The 17,339-nt window shown below is 40.0% G+C and overlaps 1 long non-coding RNA gene across 1 annotated transcript in view; it reads right to left on the bottom strand.

Annotated features, from left to right (window-relative positions):
• Nucleotides 1–497: 497 nt before the first annotated feature.
• Nucleotides 498–17,339, bottom strand: part of LOC146821442 (uncharacterized) — a 66,837-nt gene continuing 49,995 nt past the window's right edge. Inside the window, exons 2-4 of the long non-coding RNA XR_014962717.1 lie at nt 13,281–13,339; nt 4,373–4,466; nt 498–3,510 (exon numbers count right to left, since the gene is read on the bottom strand). This is a non-coding gene — a long non-coding RNA (uncharacterized LOC146821442). The remainder of the gene's footprint in view (nt 3,511–4,372; nt 4,467–13,280; nt 13,340–17,339) is intronic.

Here is a 17,339-nt window from a genome sequence, read left to right as displayed (position 1 = left end):
ATCAGCACAAAGTATTACAGCATAATGCATAGTGCAACTTTGCATTACTTTAGGACTATTTTCCAACTCAAGTGTACTGGAAAGTAAATTCAAATTTAACATTTTACACCAGTTTGTGTCATTTTTGTGATGCAAACCCGCCAAAAGGTTTAGTAAATCTAGGATGCATAGTTTAGTACTTCATTCTGTGCTACCTTGTACAGTAATTTGTCATCTTTACAGGACCACTAGATAGAATCCGTCCAGGATCACCTTGTTCTTTCTTTAAACAAGAGAGCATGCAAGTAAGGATCCAGGTTAGCTCAGGGCTCACCAGCTTTAACTTAGGCTCACTCATTTAGCAACCACTATATTTGTTCAAGTATGGATTGCCTATTAATTATATTCTAATGTCACTCAATTTGACCCCATCACAGTTTTAAGGGTTACCGTACCAGATAGGAGAACTCAGCAAATGTAATTCTTGCAAGTTGGTAAAGAATGCAACACAAGCTAGTGGTGCCACATGCTTAAGGACTCATTTATAGGTCTGGCATAGAATATAATGATACAGTGCAATAAAATGAGAAAACCCGCACAGTGTTTGCCCTCATGTTGAATGTTTTATTACTACATTACTGGTGTTTTGAACTCAGCTCAATAATACAATTGACTTCAAAAGTTGGTGCAATTGAAGCACCCTTCCTAATCTGCAACTTTTTTTAGAAGAGTAGTAACTTCTAAATGAAGCCTTAATTGTGATATATATTGGAAGGCTTCTTCTGTCATGTGGAGGCACTTGATGGTATTACCTGCAAGTAAGTTGTCCAAATTATTTCTAATGGATAGTTACAATCCATTTATTATTGAAACTGAAAAGTGCATCTCATACTGCAATTTCAACAATATCATTTGGTAATTGTTAAGCAAAATATAGGTACAAGATATGTTTCTGTTGTGCTCACCTGCAAATATCTAGGTTTTGTCCATAACGTTTAGGGCTTCTCCTGAAATGATTCGGTTCAACTTCAAAGCAAGTCAAATATAAACACATAAAGAAGTAGGGTACATGCACCATTATCATTTTTTCCAGAATTAAGTCATTACAAATTGCTTTTGTGATTTTGCTTGAAGTTGAATATATTTCACTGAATAAGTCTGCCCAATAAGGAGGATTCGACAACCGATTTTGACTATGCATTCTGTATGATATTATTCCTAGCGAATGCAGGCACTTCTGGGCTAATGTCGACTAAGGTAAACATTTTCCTTCCTGCGTTACAACGCTTTGAGTACACTGCCTCTGACCTACTCATCACCCGCTTGCATTTAATTAGTTTGTTTCTTCTGCTTGGTTCTATCCTTGTCCTTTTTCTTTCTCGTGTTGCCCACATTATTTTGTTGTTTGTTTTAATAATTTTCTTCCTACCCTATGTTCTGTTTTTGAAGAGGATTTTTCGCCGTTGCGTTTTTTTCCTCCCTTAGGTTCCTTGGGGCATATTTACAAGCTGTCGATAAAAAATTATCACTGCTTTTGCGGCCGTTTTCGGCCGAAAAGCGGCGATAATTTTATCGCCTAATTAGCAAGGCCACGCTAATGCGTGAAACCTTGCTTTAGCGTGGGGATTCCTAACGCCCAGCTTTGCATCTCTAATGAGATGTAAAGTGGGCGTTCCTGATCTAACATGACAGGAGAAATGTCGCTTATCATCAAGCCCCATGCTGTGAAGCATAGAGGCAGGAAAAGTAGCGATAACCCCTGTTATCGCTACTTTCCTTACGCCTGCTTCAGGACTGACTTAGCCATGATATCCTATGGAAGGTGGATATCATGGCTAAGTTTGTGAGTCCCTAGCAGCAAGCTAACGCCACACTACGTGAGATTATCGCTGGGTTTCCAGCGATAATCTCACGTTAGGCAGTTAGCGTGAGGATTATAATCGCTGAGGAGATATGCGTTGCTAATATCACGCTATCTCAGTGATAAAAATCCACGTTACCCGGCGATAATAATCCTCACGCTAAGAGCGCTGAGCGATAATTATCGCCGGGTGTTGCTGATATGCTCCAATGTTCTTCCTTTTTTTTCATCTTACCATTAAGGCCTTAGAGAACTTTATTGGTTATATTTTTGACACCTTTCCTGTTCTACTTTTCTTGACATCAGGGTGAAGGGTGGCGTCCGAGTGGTGTCTGCAGATGGTCAACCTTACCATTCCTCAGAGATTCTATCAGGAACACGTATGGGCCATCATAAAGCAGCTGGTCCAGTATTAATCTTGAAATAAAAAACTGTCCTCCATAAACAACGTTGGCCACGGCCACACTGCACAACGATTCCTGTCTGCCAGCAGCACTGAGGAGAAGTGTGCAATATTGGGAAGAGTGGAGCATAACAGAGACTTGACAGTTGTTGGAAGACTCTTTGTGATGCTCCCACCAATACTGACTTCGATAAAGTTGTATTGTTTGTTACCTGTAACCATAGACTTCGCTTGTGCCAGCTGTAGGCTATTGATGCCAAATGCTGGCTATAATGGGAGGACTGGGTATCCGAATGACATCTCTAGCAGGGTGTCATTGTGCACCATCATCTTGATCACCATCATCGCCATGATCTACTTTGTTCATCCTGCATTTTGGAGTTGTACTACCTTTCTTTGGTTCTCTATCCATTTGATTGCATGTTTTTTCTCCAGTGGTTCATGGGCCTACCAACCTCAATGTGTGCCTTGCTTCTGAGGATGCACGTTACTATGACAAATCCTGCAGTTTCCTTGTGTTTCTGGTTCTAAATGGTGGAGGAATCCCTAACTATGTGTGGAGTGGGCACAGGGCAGGGTACTACTAAGGCCCAGGTCTTACTTCTCTTTGTTCTAATTTTAAGAAGATGGAAGCAGGTGGTGATATTGCAGCAATGCGAATAAATGTGGTTTGCTTTTCCTTAATATGAACGATGTCAGGCTCATCTTCCTCAAACTGATGACAGAAAACGGGGCTTTCTAGAGGCTTCATATTGCAGTGCCTTCCATGACGGCGCTCGGAGTCCACTCCTTGTCACCTTCCTCTGAAGGGGGATGAAGCTTCCTGGGGTAAGAGGTGAAGTAAAAGATGATACTTATGCTGAATACATTAAATATACAGCTCTGCACTTAGCTCAGGTGTTTGGACTCTTGTTATTTTCTGCTTGTTTGGACAATTCTGCCATCACTTATGGTCTGAAGGACTAATGAGTTTTGTTGGTAGCCATTGAATCCAGAAATGCTTCCCAGCGCTTGTTACCTGAAAAAGGGTACGTCGGGTACATTATGATCCCCACTTTTGCAAAAGAATGAAGAGACTTTCATGCCAGACTGTGCAGTGGTGGTACTCTCTTCAGAGATGGGAAACGACTCTCTGGACACTTTCCAGACAAAACCCAATTTCATATGTGCCATGTTCGGTTCCAGGTTGATGAGATATCTAGAGACAGAAAATTCCGTGTGAGGGAATTGGTCTCTCTCTCTGGGCTTCATCTCGTCTACTTGTTGGCTAGGAGAAATAAGAAGGAAGATGATCAGACTTGCCCATTACAATGAATGCTACACATGACACAGCTCTTAATAATATCATGTATAGTAGGTAGATATGAAAACGTCATGAAAAGTTGAAACTAGAGAAGCGTTTAAAGGTATTTTTCAGAACTAAAAACTGCATTGATTGCTTGTAATTAAGGCTCCCTGTTTTCCGGTTTTACTGATTTTTACAGATAAATACAGACAGAAAACTATTTATTTTCTTGTTTGTATGTATTTTTAAATATGGATAAATACGGAAATTGGGTGTTTATTTAGTGATTCTAAATACACTTTGCCATGACAGCCAGGCCAATAACTGTGTGGATTAATAGGTAAGAGGGTTAAAAAAGAAAGGAATTTTAGTAAAGAGGGTTAAACAGCAGTAGATATGCAAAAGGCTGATACAGAAATGTGCATATTTTCATATAAGTGCGTTGATTTATCTGCTGGTGTTCATATTACTGAAACCTGGCAGGCATTCAAACATGACTTTATATTTATTGGTTAAATAAATGTGGATATATACCAGTTTCAGCTTTTGTTTTTCACAAAACCCATAATAAATATGGATAAATACAGATAAAGTTGACAAAAAATAAATATGGATAAATACAGACGGAAATGTCAAAAAAATAAATACCATAAAACCGAGAGCCCTACTTGTAATCAATGAGTCTGTCCAAACACCACCGCACACAGAAGCCTATGGCAAGGAGAGAGTGAGGTGGACAGACTGTGATTGTGAGAGAGAGATAGAATAGCCCTGTAATACATGAATAGGGAAGCATTATTGTAAGTGCCAGAGTAAAAGTTAAGAGAATTGACAAAATAGATACCATTTATGTAGCACCGCAACAGACAGGCTGCCACAGGGCATGGATATCTTTTTGATCAAAATCAGAACTCAAATCTTGGAGCATGCCATGGTCCCTGGTGGGATAAAGAACATTAGGGTGACTGACAAAAATGTATTGAAATTAAAAATGATGCACGTGTCCCTCAAACATCAGCTGAAGATTTAGACAAAATAAATGAGAAAACATTTCAATAATACCATGTGTCTAGTCATCTGCACAAAGCTACATGGAGACTGCGAAAATGATACAAACGTCTGAAAAGTAAAATCAGTGGATTGCACTCAAGACAAGGTGGACATTTATGTAAAAATAGGAAATAATTAAAATAATATCTAGGCCCAGTCAATGCCCAGGGTCTCCAAATATAATATCTATGATTTACAGACTAACACTATGCCCCCAAGCACCATAGCAGAAAATGCAAACAAAAAACATGTGCACGGTCGTAAAAATATTGAATAAAGGCATGGAAAACATAGGGAAATGGCTGCCTGCTCTGGAGCCTCTCCACTCCCACCATCACCCATCACCAAACAGGGCATGGATTGCAAATAATTCTTTGAATATGTCATGAAATTTCGCAGCAGGAACAAAAATGCGAAAATGAATCCAAAGTTAGGAAAACATATGTGGCTATAGCAGACTAGTACATAAGGACTAGTCAGTAAAACACCCTTTGGCAATGACTGTAAATCTGGGCACAAATGTGGAATATTAACAAAAAAAGTCCCTAGGCTTCTACCACCCCATAGTCCCAGTATAACAATGTTAATTGTCCCTTACTCTCCACAAGAGCCTAACCTAAGCCTTTGTTCTCATTTCCAATGTACTCTTCCATAAAACAAAAACAAAATAAGTCAAAATACCGGACAATTATTGGTGCACCTTATGCTTTATGCAACCATCATTCCTTCATGCAGGAATATATTATCAAGAATGTACTAACTTTCTAAAATAAAGTGAGGGCTGAATAATACAAAAGATAAGAGAATCCTCAAGAACCCAAATCCAAAATGTGCAATGAGTCAAGAAACAGTAAGAAGAGTCTTGATAACAGGAACAGGAAATTGCAACTGCCTTTACAGTAGTCTAGTCTAAAAAAAAAAACCAGAAAGAAATTTCAAATGTGTGTGATAAAATTGTATGAAAGGTGGTTCCAGGCTAAAATTTCCCTCAACATGATTTTCACTAATTGAGACAGCCACAATAAAACAAAAAGAGATGTATATTTATCCAGTTTTTTTTACATCGAAAGCTGAACATTGAAAGAGCCACTCATGCAGCAAAATCTGGTTTCACAGTCCCCTCAACCCAAGTATCACTTTGCGCATTAATAATTGTGGAAAAGAATTGTGATGCTATTAGCCCAAAAGCCTGATTTTTCCCCCAAAAAATGCTTATCCCTAACACATCGAATGCACACACGTGAATACACTTCAATACCTTGAACATCAAAGACCCCGCTACATTTCTTGTCCCTCAAAGAGCTCTATCATATGAAAACACAGTTGAAACAATGAGACCTTTGCTCAACATTTTCAATACATCTCTCACTGAGACATCTTCCCTAACCCCCTAAAGGCAGAACAAAAATCCAAGTGCTGAAAAAGTCTAACCTGTACCCAAACTATCCGGACCAGCAGAGGACGCCCCACCCTGTCCTATTCAGAGGGATCTGTAAAGGCTTCACTCCAACCAACTGGTGTGGCAACCACAGTAAAGTCGTGACCTTTGCTGAGCATGCACCACGTTTGCTGAAACTGCTCAGTAAAGTTTTTTAATTTCCAGAGGCCAAGACCTGAAACAGAGGTTTGTTGTTGAAAAACAAAAAAATATTTTCCCTGATTTGCTATTGCTTTCACAACTAAGGAACATTATGACATGAGTGGTTGTCCTGGGCAAGGAAATCTAACGGTGGTTGCCCTTTCTTTATTGGGTTGGATGACTGCCACTAGGACCTAAATGCACAGTGGTAAGCATGCCTCCAAGTCAAAAGTTTCCTTCAGCTGAAAAGGCTGAGGCTCTGCATTGGAAACACAGTCAGTCGTCTATTTCAAAACAGTGGTATGGGAACCGCATGTTTGATGGGGTAGGCGAAGCAACAGTTTGCTCATGGTCCAACAAACTATAAGTGACCAGTTGTCCTTAATTATCATAAAAAACATTTCTTCTCGTTCTCATACATCTCTCATCAACATTTGACATTGCCATCCTTCCCACCTTGCCCAACTCTTTCTCTATGAATTGCTTATGGTGACAATATCTTGCTGTGGCTCACCTGCTACTTAAGCAGAAGACAAAAACACATTCAAATGAACTCAAGATCATAACATATTCCCATTGTAAGGAATGGCAGCATTAGTTGAGCTAGTAAGTACTCACCTTCACGAACAATCAAATTTGAATCTCATGCCCAGAGAAGGTCCCTTGAGTGCCAGATCCTTTGGGCGCCTTTGCCTAGAGAAGATTTCTACATTCAGACTCAGTCACTTTCTTGGAGTGCAGATTCTTCCAGCGAGGCAAGGCTGCAGACCGTAGCCAAAGAGGGCTCCATGGGGTCAGATACCTTCTCCACGAGGTCCCACTAAACCAAATTTGCTGCTGTGGAAAAGTTGCCCGTGGAATCACACCTATGTCTGATTGACTTTGCAAGCTAGATTCGGTCCTCCGGAGGTCTTTGGAGCAAAAATGTTTCCAAGTCCAAGGATTCTGGAGATGTTAGGAGGAGTACATATTGACAAAGATAATGGACCCAGGACCTCAGGAACAAAATTCACTCCAGCAGAAGCCACGGGCAGGGTTCAGGGCAAGGCCAATTGGAACTGGTCAGCTGGGAAGCTGAATGAAAGGACTCTTGAAGGTTGCTGTGTCCCTGAAGCTTGACCAGGAGGCCAGCTTTATGTCCCTTTAATTCCACTTCTTTTTATCCTGGGTGCAGGAGAGAGAGCAGACCCAGTCTTCTTGACTCTTTAGAGGTCCGAGACAGTGATTCAGACTTGTTCTAATATTCCACAGGTCCAGTAGGGTTCTGAGTAGGGTACTGTGGGTGCCACACTTATGCCTGACATCAAGTTGTGGGTGGTGCCTACTCCTGCCCCCTTCCTAACCAATAGGGCAAAAGTTCACAGGGGCAACCCTACTTATTTTTACAGCACTTCCTATGTGCCCTACAGCAATCAATCCCACAGTGGCCCTCTCTGACTAAATCTAAGATGTTGAAACTCTTCTCCCCATGTGAAGAGTCTGTGTTCCTACCCAAGAGGTGTGACCTGGGAAATAAGCAACCCTTCCTCCATGATAACTTTAAACTACTTCTGTGGCAGCTCCTTTCTCACATGGATGCGTGTCAGCCTAACTGGGGGAACAAGGGAGGACCCTGCCCAGGAGCCAGCTAACATTTGTCTGTGACAGGGTCGGCCTATTTGAAGTTAATTAGGTTCCTGGGTACAGCCCTAGTGGTAAGCCTGCCAGAATAATAGAAACACCTCCCTACATCCAAGGCCTTTATCCTACTCTGGGAGCAGTTTTCACATCTCAGCAAGGGGGCAATTCAGCTGCTAGGTGACAGTAGGAACTCACACAACGTGCCTCCCAAGGGTTCAGGCAGCAAAAAGTAACCTCCTAAAAGTATCCTTTCCCCAGTAGTTATTAACATTCTATTCTATCAGTAAATTGGATTTTGAATAACAATTAAAGACTCTTTGAATTATATTTCGAGCTGTTTATTCACCAAAATTAGCATTATTAAATATAATAATGCAACCTAGTGTGTATCTATGCTATAGAACAGCCAGCCTTGCTATATTGAAAATGGCTTGTGGGGCTTTTTCGCTGTAAGGATATGTGTAATATTAAACTTTTACATGTCCTATTGATAAATACCATGCACCATGCCTTATGGGCAATAAGGTCTACTTAGGGTGACATATAAATTTTTGCTAAAAGTAAGATGTGCACCTGTCAAAAGGGGTTATTTGGCAGATAGAAAGCTACAAATGGTAGGCCTTCATTCTTATTTACACTTCCATACTATTGGGTGGCACAATCAGTGCTGCACTCCACTAGAGACATATGACATACAGGCCCTGGGTACATTTTGTATCATATACTAGGTACATATAGGTAAGTTAAATCTGCCAATTATGGGTATGTCAAATTTATCATGTTGAAAGAAGAGCATAGGCACTTCCCCACTGGTAAGCAGGGGTAAAGTGCACAAAGTTCAGTAGCCAGGAAAAACAGTCAAGGCAAATATCAGGGTATACATCACAGAAAAGATGGGTATTTTTGCACCCAGGAATTGCAATATTAAGAGACAAGTTGTCTCTGGCCTAGATGGAACTCCTTGGCCCTTGGACTCCTAGACTCATGAATATCAAACTCCATCCATGAGCATGCCACACCCAACTAAATCTTAACTATCAACAACGCCAACCTCTTGAATCATTCGCCACAATTTAAACATGGGTTCCAATGGCTTATTGATGCACAAGCCCCTGAAACCAAAGTGCGTACAGATCTTCAACTATAGTAGAAAGACAAATGTTCAAGGTGGGCTTTTACAATGTAAGTTGAGTGACTACCCCTCTCTGGTTAACAGAGGTATGCACCTTGTCTAAGTAGGGACCACAATCCTAGTCAGGGTAAGTCAGATTCACATCCTAAATTAACCTGTGTTCACCCTCAGGTAGCTCTGCACAGAGCAGTCAGGCTTAATTTAGGAGGCAATGTGTATGTATTAGTGCAGCACTTAGATAGTAAGATAGTAAAAACACCACCCACATTGTGGTAATCAGAGTAATCAATCAATGATACACTTTTTATTTTTCTGTAATTTTTATTTAATTTATACTAAACAGTTTCTGATTCCTTTCTTCAAGGCTACTGCCACCACTGATTTCAGAATAGCTTACTTGGAAATTATTAATCTTAAAAATGTGGATTTGATTTTCAGAGTAATCTCTTTCCTGAAGGAGGCAGTTTGCTCACAGAACTTTATGGATACTGCCTATCCGAATAAAGTTTATTTGAATTTGAATTTGAATTTGAAAACACCACACAAAGATAATCCACACCAGGTTAGGAAAATAGAGCATAATGTAATTAACAAAACAAGACCAAAACACCAAAGATCGGATAAGTGGAACCAGAGTTATTCCTTTTTAAAGGACATCCTGAAATATAGCCCTTAGAAACATAAAGCACCAACCAGGGACATCTGGTCATGCCTAGGTCTGGTCAGGTCTAGGTATAAATCCAAAGGTTCAGGCCGACCGCGATGGAGTACAAGCATAACAGGTGCCAGCCATGGCTCACCGCAAACAGTACCTTGCAAAGTTACAAGCAGGATATGAGGACACCGACTATCCGATGCATGGAGTCAAGGAGGTGATGCATCGTTGACGATTTGGCTGGAAGTAGGCGATGCATCATCATCGAGTTGCACAGCTGGTGATGGGATGTACTTGCCAGGCGATGCAGCGGCGCTTGAGGTGAAGTGTTGGTTCCGACTGGCACAATAAAGCGCTGCATGGATTTTGCTGCCAAACTTCAGAAAACCCACTTCTAAGGGCCCAGGACTGGATTGGCACCACTTGATAGTGTAAACTCACAGTTAGCAGAGTCCCACAAATTGCAGAGTTGAGGGAATTCTTTGATATTCCTGAGAATTCAAATCAGGAGGCAGGCCAGCAAGCCCTTGGAGTCACTCAAGTGCTTGAGGATGTAGAGATGCAGGCCAAGTCTTTCTCAGCCAAGGAAAGTAGCATGGTAGAAATGGCAGAGCAGGAGTCCAGCAGAGGGACAGTCTTTTAAGCAGTACAGCAGCCCATCTTCCTGGCAGAATGTCCTCTTGACCAGAATTGTACTGAAATGGTGGTATCTGAGGTCCAGTACTTACACCCAGTTGTGCTTTTGAAGTGAGAGAGACTTCAAAGAGAGACCTTTGAAGTGCACAATGTCCCTGCCCTTCCTGCCCTGGCTCCAGACTCACTACAGGGGAGGTATGCAGCTCTTTGTGTGGGCACAGTAACAGTCCAGGGGTAGCTATACTTAGTAGAAGTAATCTGGCTGTCCTGAAACGAATCAAGACCGACCAATATGGCCGTTGGATAATAGCTGAAATTGTAGTAGAATGTACCTCGTGGACGCTTTGCTCCATGTATGGTCCAAATACGGACGACCCTGATCTGCTGAATTTTTTAAGCGTAGAGCTTGCTGATTGGCCTTCTACGCTTCTTCTTTGCGGGGATCTAAATATTCATTTGGAACCTGATTTTGATATCATTCACGAATTAGTTTATACAGGTCCAAAAAGGAAGATCTTTAAAGCATTACATGGTCTGGTTTCCGAGTTTAGTCTTCAGGACGTAGGATTCATTAAAAGAAGTACTCTTCCGGGATATACTTTCTTCTCGGCACCCCATAAAAAATTTGTCCGGTTGGACTATTTTTTCATATCATCTATATTAATATCCAACTGTAAGTATGAGATATTTCCAAAAATAATATCGGACCATAATCCCATAGTAACAGAATTTAAAACAGATTTTATATTATCTGGCAAAGTAACATCATGGTCATTTGAACGGAGGTTGCTAGTAGATCCATCCTACATTGCGCATATGGAAAAATGGATTAAGGATTTTTTTGAACTTAATATGGGTTCAACGACTGTTCAGATGGTATGGGATGCCTTCAAATCAGGGGTGAGAGGAGAAACTCTATCTTATTCAATTAATAGGCAAAGGGAATACCAGCGTAAGTTAACAACTTATTATAATGATATACAGGATTGTGAGGTTGCATTAGTGGATGCTATTAAGAACTCCTTAGATACTAAGAAAATTAATGCCACTTTAGCTATATCTAAGTCTCGGCTGTATGAAAATTTTGCCTCCAAACTCGCAGAACAACTTGCTGTTTTCAATACACAGGTTTATGAGATGGGCGAGCGGTCTGGACATCTTTTGGCAAAGAAAATTCGGCAAAAAGCCAGCCTAAATACTATAAATAAAATACAAGATGAATCTGGTCAGGTGTATGATCAGCCAGACAAAATACTGGAGGTGTTTCGTTTGTTTTATAAAAATTTGTATATGGAGGAGGTGACCGCGTATTCAACGGAATCACTTTCAAATTTCATTGTCAATAATGAGTTTTCCAGGCTGTCGCCTATGTTGAAAGCTTCACTAGATAAAGATATAACCTGGGAGGAGATAGAAGCAGCTATTCTCTCTCTACCTGCGGGTAAGGCAATGGGACCGGATAGAATTCCTCTTGAATTTTATAAAATTTTCAGACATATGTTAAAGCAGGCACTATCCTTAACATGCTTGGAAGCACAGAAAGGGTTTACACCCCCCTCTTGGAGTGAATCAATCATTATGGCCTTCCTTAAAAAGGAGAAACCACCCTTACAACCATCCTCTTATAGACCTATATCTCTTTTAAATGCCGATAGCAAAATTTATTCTAAAATATTAGCAACACGTCTTTCGGGAATTATTTCCACAATAGTCTCGCACTCCCAGCATGGGTTTATTCCTAATAGAGATACCTCTGATCATGTCAGACGAGTGATTGCTTTGATGGACTGGGCCCACGCCTCAAGCATAGATTTGGGTATCACCCTGTTGGATGCCGAAAAGGCATTCGACAGGGTGGCTTGGCCATACCTCTGGGATCTTCTCATCCGAAAAGGCTTCGGCCTTAAAATGGTTACAGCCCTAAAAGCACTCTATGCTGCCCCTGTTTCCTGTATTAGTATTGCTGGGAAGAAATCCTTGCCTTTTAGTATAAACCGTGGGACTCGGCAGGGGTGCCCTGTTTCACCTCTTCTTTTTGCTCTTTATATTGATATCTTTTTAAATAGACTTAATAATACAGAGGACATAAAACCAGTCCAAGTGTCTGCTACAATATATAGAGCCCTTGCATATGCAGATGACATCGTTGTATTGACAACAGATATTAAGCGGGCAATGCCAGTAATACAAGACCTTGCATTGCAATTTGGTAACTTTTCTGGTTATAGACTAAACGTACAAAAAACACAAATTTTATTTGTAGGACCGAATCCCCCAGAACAGTTAAATATAGTTTCAGCTGCTACTTATTTGGGTATAAAAATTACATCCCCAGTTGGCGCTATTCCTGAACTTAATTTTACGCCCATACTCAAAAAAGCGCAGTCATCTTTAGAACGTATTGATCATTTTCATTTATCTTTATTTGGCAGATGCAACGTTTTGAAAATGATGATTTTACCCAAATTTTTATATATGTTCAGAACAATCCCACTACCGTTTCCCTTGACTTTCTTTCAACAGCTGGAAAGGATGTCGGCAAGATTTCTCTGGGGGTATAGGGGTCACCGTAGGTCATTTAAAAAAATGATTCTTCCCAAATCAAGAGGAGGCTGGGGAATCCCACATTTTCTTTTTTATTATCTGGCTGCAGTGCTACAGTTTATTTCACCCTTGATAATAGGGCCACGAGTACGTATTCCAGCTAGCCACACACCTTCTATTTATGAATTTGCAATGGGTACAGATTGTCATGGTAGTTTTTTGAGAATTGTAGAACCCAGCTATTTCAAAAAAACAAAGTTTAAGGTTTTGAGTGCTGCTTTCGGCACTTGGCGGCTAATTAAAAAGCAAATGGGTATTGGCAAAATTTTGGTGTACACACCATTCAAATCATTCAATATCTTTCCTGCAACTTTTCAGGATACAGTTATGACACGTTGGCGTAACTTAGGTATCAATTGTATAGGCGATCTTTGTGAGGACGGTCAGTTAACCCCCTTCTCAGTGTTAGAGACTAAATACAACCTAACTTGTAATGATTATTTTAAATATGTGCAGATACATAGTTTTCTCAATACCTTTTCTCCGTCAGTTCGATCACGGCTGATCAGGATTCCTCTGATAGACGGTCTCTTCACTAAAAAAAAGATCGGCACATATTATAATTTACTTTTGGCCTCACTTCCTGACGATATTTTGTCTTGTCAAAAAAAATGGAATGCAAAATTGGGGATAACTGATACTAAAATTCAAGAATCAATAGATTTGGCCAATACAATACTAATAACTGGGAGATCACGCACACAGCACTATATGGCTTTATTCGATCTATACTATTCACCTGCCAAAATTAGCAAATGGTCAACTACTGTAGGTATACTGTGTAGCCGATGCGGACTTTATGCAGCAGATGCCCTCCATATGTTTTTTGCATGCCCTCGTTTGTCTCCTGTACTGTCAGAAATCCAAACTTTTTTAACAATATTGATGAACCAGACAATTATTCTGTCAGGAGAACTAATAATAATAGGTTTGCCATCATTTGAGTTATCTGTGGGACAGACAAATTTTCTTTTTGTTTGTATGTCTATTTGGAGGGCATGTATCACTCAAGCCTGGCTGAGTCCAGACTCTCCCATCTTCCCTACCTGGAGAGCATGTTTACTTGCTAAGTATAATTTGGAAAAGGCCATATATAGAGTTAAAAGTATGAAAAAGAGAAGGTTGGGTGAAGAACTTTGGAGTCCTTTAGAGAACTGGATCAATGATACTTTGACCTAAGTAAAGTACTTGGTTTCTTTTTCTTTTTATCATTAACTGTATTTGTGGATTGTATTACTGGTTCTTTTTTTTTTTTTTTTTCTTTATACATTGCTGTACCTTGCTTGCATTAAATAATAAATGCTCATAAATAAAAAAAGAAACATAAAGCACCAACCAGGGACATCTGGTCATGCCTAGGTCTGGTCAGGTCTAGGTATAAATCCAAAGGTTCAGGCCGACCGCGATGGAGTACAAGCATAACAGGTGCCAGCCATGGCTCACCGCAAACAGTACCTTGCAAAGTTACAAGCAGGATATGAGGACACCGACTATCCGATGCATGGAGTCAAGGAGGTGATGCATCGTTGACGATTTGGCTGGAAGTAGGCGATGCATCATCATCGAGTTGCACAGCTGGTGATGGGATGTACTTGCCAGGCGATGCAGCGGCGCTTGAGGTGAAGTGTTGGTTCCGACTGGCACAATAAAGCGCTGCATGGATTTTGCTGCCAAACTTCAGAAAACCCACTTCTAAGGGCCCAGGACTGGATTGGCACCACTTGATAGTGTAAACTCACAGTTAGCAGAGTCCCACAAATTGCAGAGTTGAGGGAATTCTTTGATATTCCTGAGAATTCAAATCAGGAGGCAGGCCAGCAAGCCCTTGGAGTCACTCAAGTGCTTGAGGATGTAGAGATGCAGGCCAAGTCTTTCTCAGCCAAGGAAAGTAGCATGGTAGAAATGGCAGAGCAGGAGTCCAGCAGAGGGACAGTCTTTTAAGCAGTACAGCAGCCCATCTTCCTGGCAGAATGTCCTCTTGACCAGAATTGTACTGAAATGGTGGTATCTGAGGTCCAGTACTTACACCCAGTTGTGCTTTTGAAGTGAGAGAGACTTCAAAGAGAGACCTTTGAAGTGCACAATGTCCCTGCCCTTCCTGCCCTGGCTCCAGACTCACTACAGGGGAGGTATGCAGCTCTTTGTGTGGGCACAGTAACAGTCCATTTCGGTGCAAGTATCAGCTCCTTCCTCTCATCCTGCCCAGAATGATCCATCAGGATGTTAATGGCCCTTCAGGATGTGAATGGCCCATCAGGCATACTTGAGCTCCCTTTATGTGTGGCTGCTAGAGGGAATGTACAAAGCCCAGCCATCACCCACCCCAGACGTGTATTCAGAGACAGGCAGAGGCACAGTTTGAGCTGATCCATCACCTGATATAAAGAAGCAAGATCAACATCTCCAGTGTACCTCATAATACCCACAGCTTTGACACTGCTATTCCTGGTATCAAAGGGTGCAAGAATAGACAAAGAAAGTTTAATTTGATAATTAAGTAACACACTTTTCATTATCAGCTATAAAGTAAATGCCCGTTATTTTCTAACTGACAAGCAACAATTATTTTCTAACATCAGGAATAAAATTCTGGAACTTTATAGTCAATCATTTTATACAACTTTATTATCAACTTCAATAAGTTACTCAAAGCACTGCTTCTGTTATTTATCTTGTTAAGTTACCTCTCCTTTCTTGTCTAGTTAGTGATTTATAAATTCATTAAGGCTCATTTACGAAGATAAATGTACACTCCTGCACCTGGTGTAAATCTACATGGTTGTGCCATTCTTATTTGTAAATATACCCTTTTGTGCTTTTCACCATTTCTTGGGTAGATTTACACATAAGTGTAGACTTGCATGTCTCCAGCTCCTCTGTTCAGTAGGTGGAGACATCCGAGTCTAATGTAAAATATACTCATGAAATATTTTAAAATGCTTATTTTAAATCTAGAATGGAAAATATAATATTACAGCACATTAACTCTTCAATATAAATGTTCTACATCAATTCAATAATTTAACCATAATAATTTAATTTTATAAATAATAATTTTTAAACAAAATGAAAAAATCTCAGTAATGAGTAACTAAATATCATCCTGCCATAATAACCTATGGACACGCAGTCGAGGAAGATGCCGGAGAAACTAAGCAAGCACTAGATGCTCCTTGTTTAATTGTGCTTATTTTAAGCCAATGAGAGTGGTTAACGGGATTGCCCTTCAGTGGCATACACTTTGGATAGACTCCTCATCACAGACTCTAGGCTCCAAGAAACCAAGGAAGCACTAGTTGCTCCATGTTCTAATGTGCTCATTTCAAGCCAATGTGAGTGATTAATACGATTGCCCTTCAGTGGTATATGTACTGGATTGACTCTTTTCCATATACTCCAGGCTCTAAGGTTTGGATTAATACCACTGGAGAAGTGTGCGATTTATCTGTAATACCATCTTTAATCTTACTGAGAATTTTCTCAGACAGGCCATATACACTCTAGGTTTACAGTCCTGATGAAGACCCCACGGTGATGCTGTTTACTCACACTCTTGTATAAGGGGTCGAAACATCGACATTGATTTTACAAGCGTTCACTTCCCAAATAGACAAAGCTGCATATGAAATAGAAATCACATGTCTATTTAGTGCTATTCTGAAATATGAGGACGCTGTTACAAGTTTGTTTGGTGTTATTTATGTGTAACAATTTGTTCCTTTTTTGTCCTAGTTGCACTTTTGTGTCACAAATTTGTATTTTCACCATTGTGTATTGTATAATGCATATTTGTCTGGTCTGATATTATCATTGATGTGTCTTCAGTCACATACGATATATGATTTTTAATATTCAATTCAATATATCTCCCGCTAGTTTTTCAATTTGATTTGAGTCGTTGTCATTTGTAGTTGGTCTTTACGTTTATGTTCAGTGTGTTGTGTATCATTAATTGATGATCCTACCTCTGAGAGGAGTAAGTCATTTATTTTTTTGAAGAAATGTCCTTCTATATGGCAGAACCGATGTCTGTTTATTGATAATAACCTATGGAGCAGATGAAATATCACAATATCCTGAGGACAGTTAAGATGGATGACATTTATATATTACACAGTGGTATTAGGAACTGTGTAGTTTTGTTTGAGATGGCGTTTCCATTGAAGAGGTAATTTGTTTACTTATTAATAACTTTTGATCCCATGGGCAGTTTTAAATATAACTTGGCATTCTACATACTAAGTCAGATTAGTTTTGGCATGCTAAGGTTTGTGAAGAACTGTCCATGGGGAAAAAGTTAAGTGTGGCGAAAAAGTCTATCATTTCACATTGTTTTTTCCATAGGAACATTTGCCAAATAATAAAGCAAAAATCACTGAACAGATTTACACCAAAGTTCAAATGAATGTACTACTGTACTCAGATACTGTGCTTGTTTTGATTCTGTGTAAATCCACCGAGTAATTTTTTTTTTACATATTGGCATTTAAAAAAGGTGCTGTTCAGTATTTAATGTATTAACTAATTTGCATATC

Source organism: Triturus cristatus, chromosome 6, assembly GCF_964204655.1.
Source record: "Triturus cristatus chromosome 6, aTriCri1.1, whole genome shotgun sequence".
Classification (NCBI taxonomy): Eukaryota; Metazoa; Chordata; class Amphibia; order Caudata; family Salamandridae; genus Triturus; species Triturus cristatus.
This window is presented reverse-complemented; position numbering and strand designations above follow the sequence as displayed.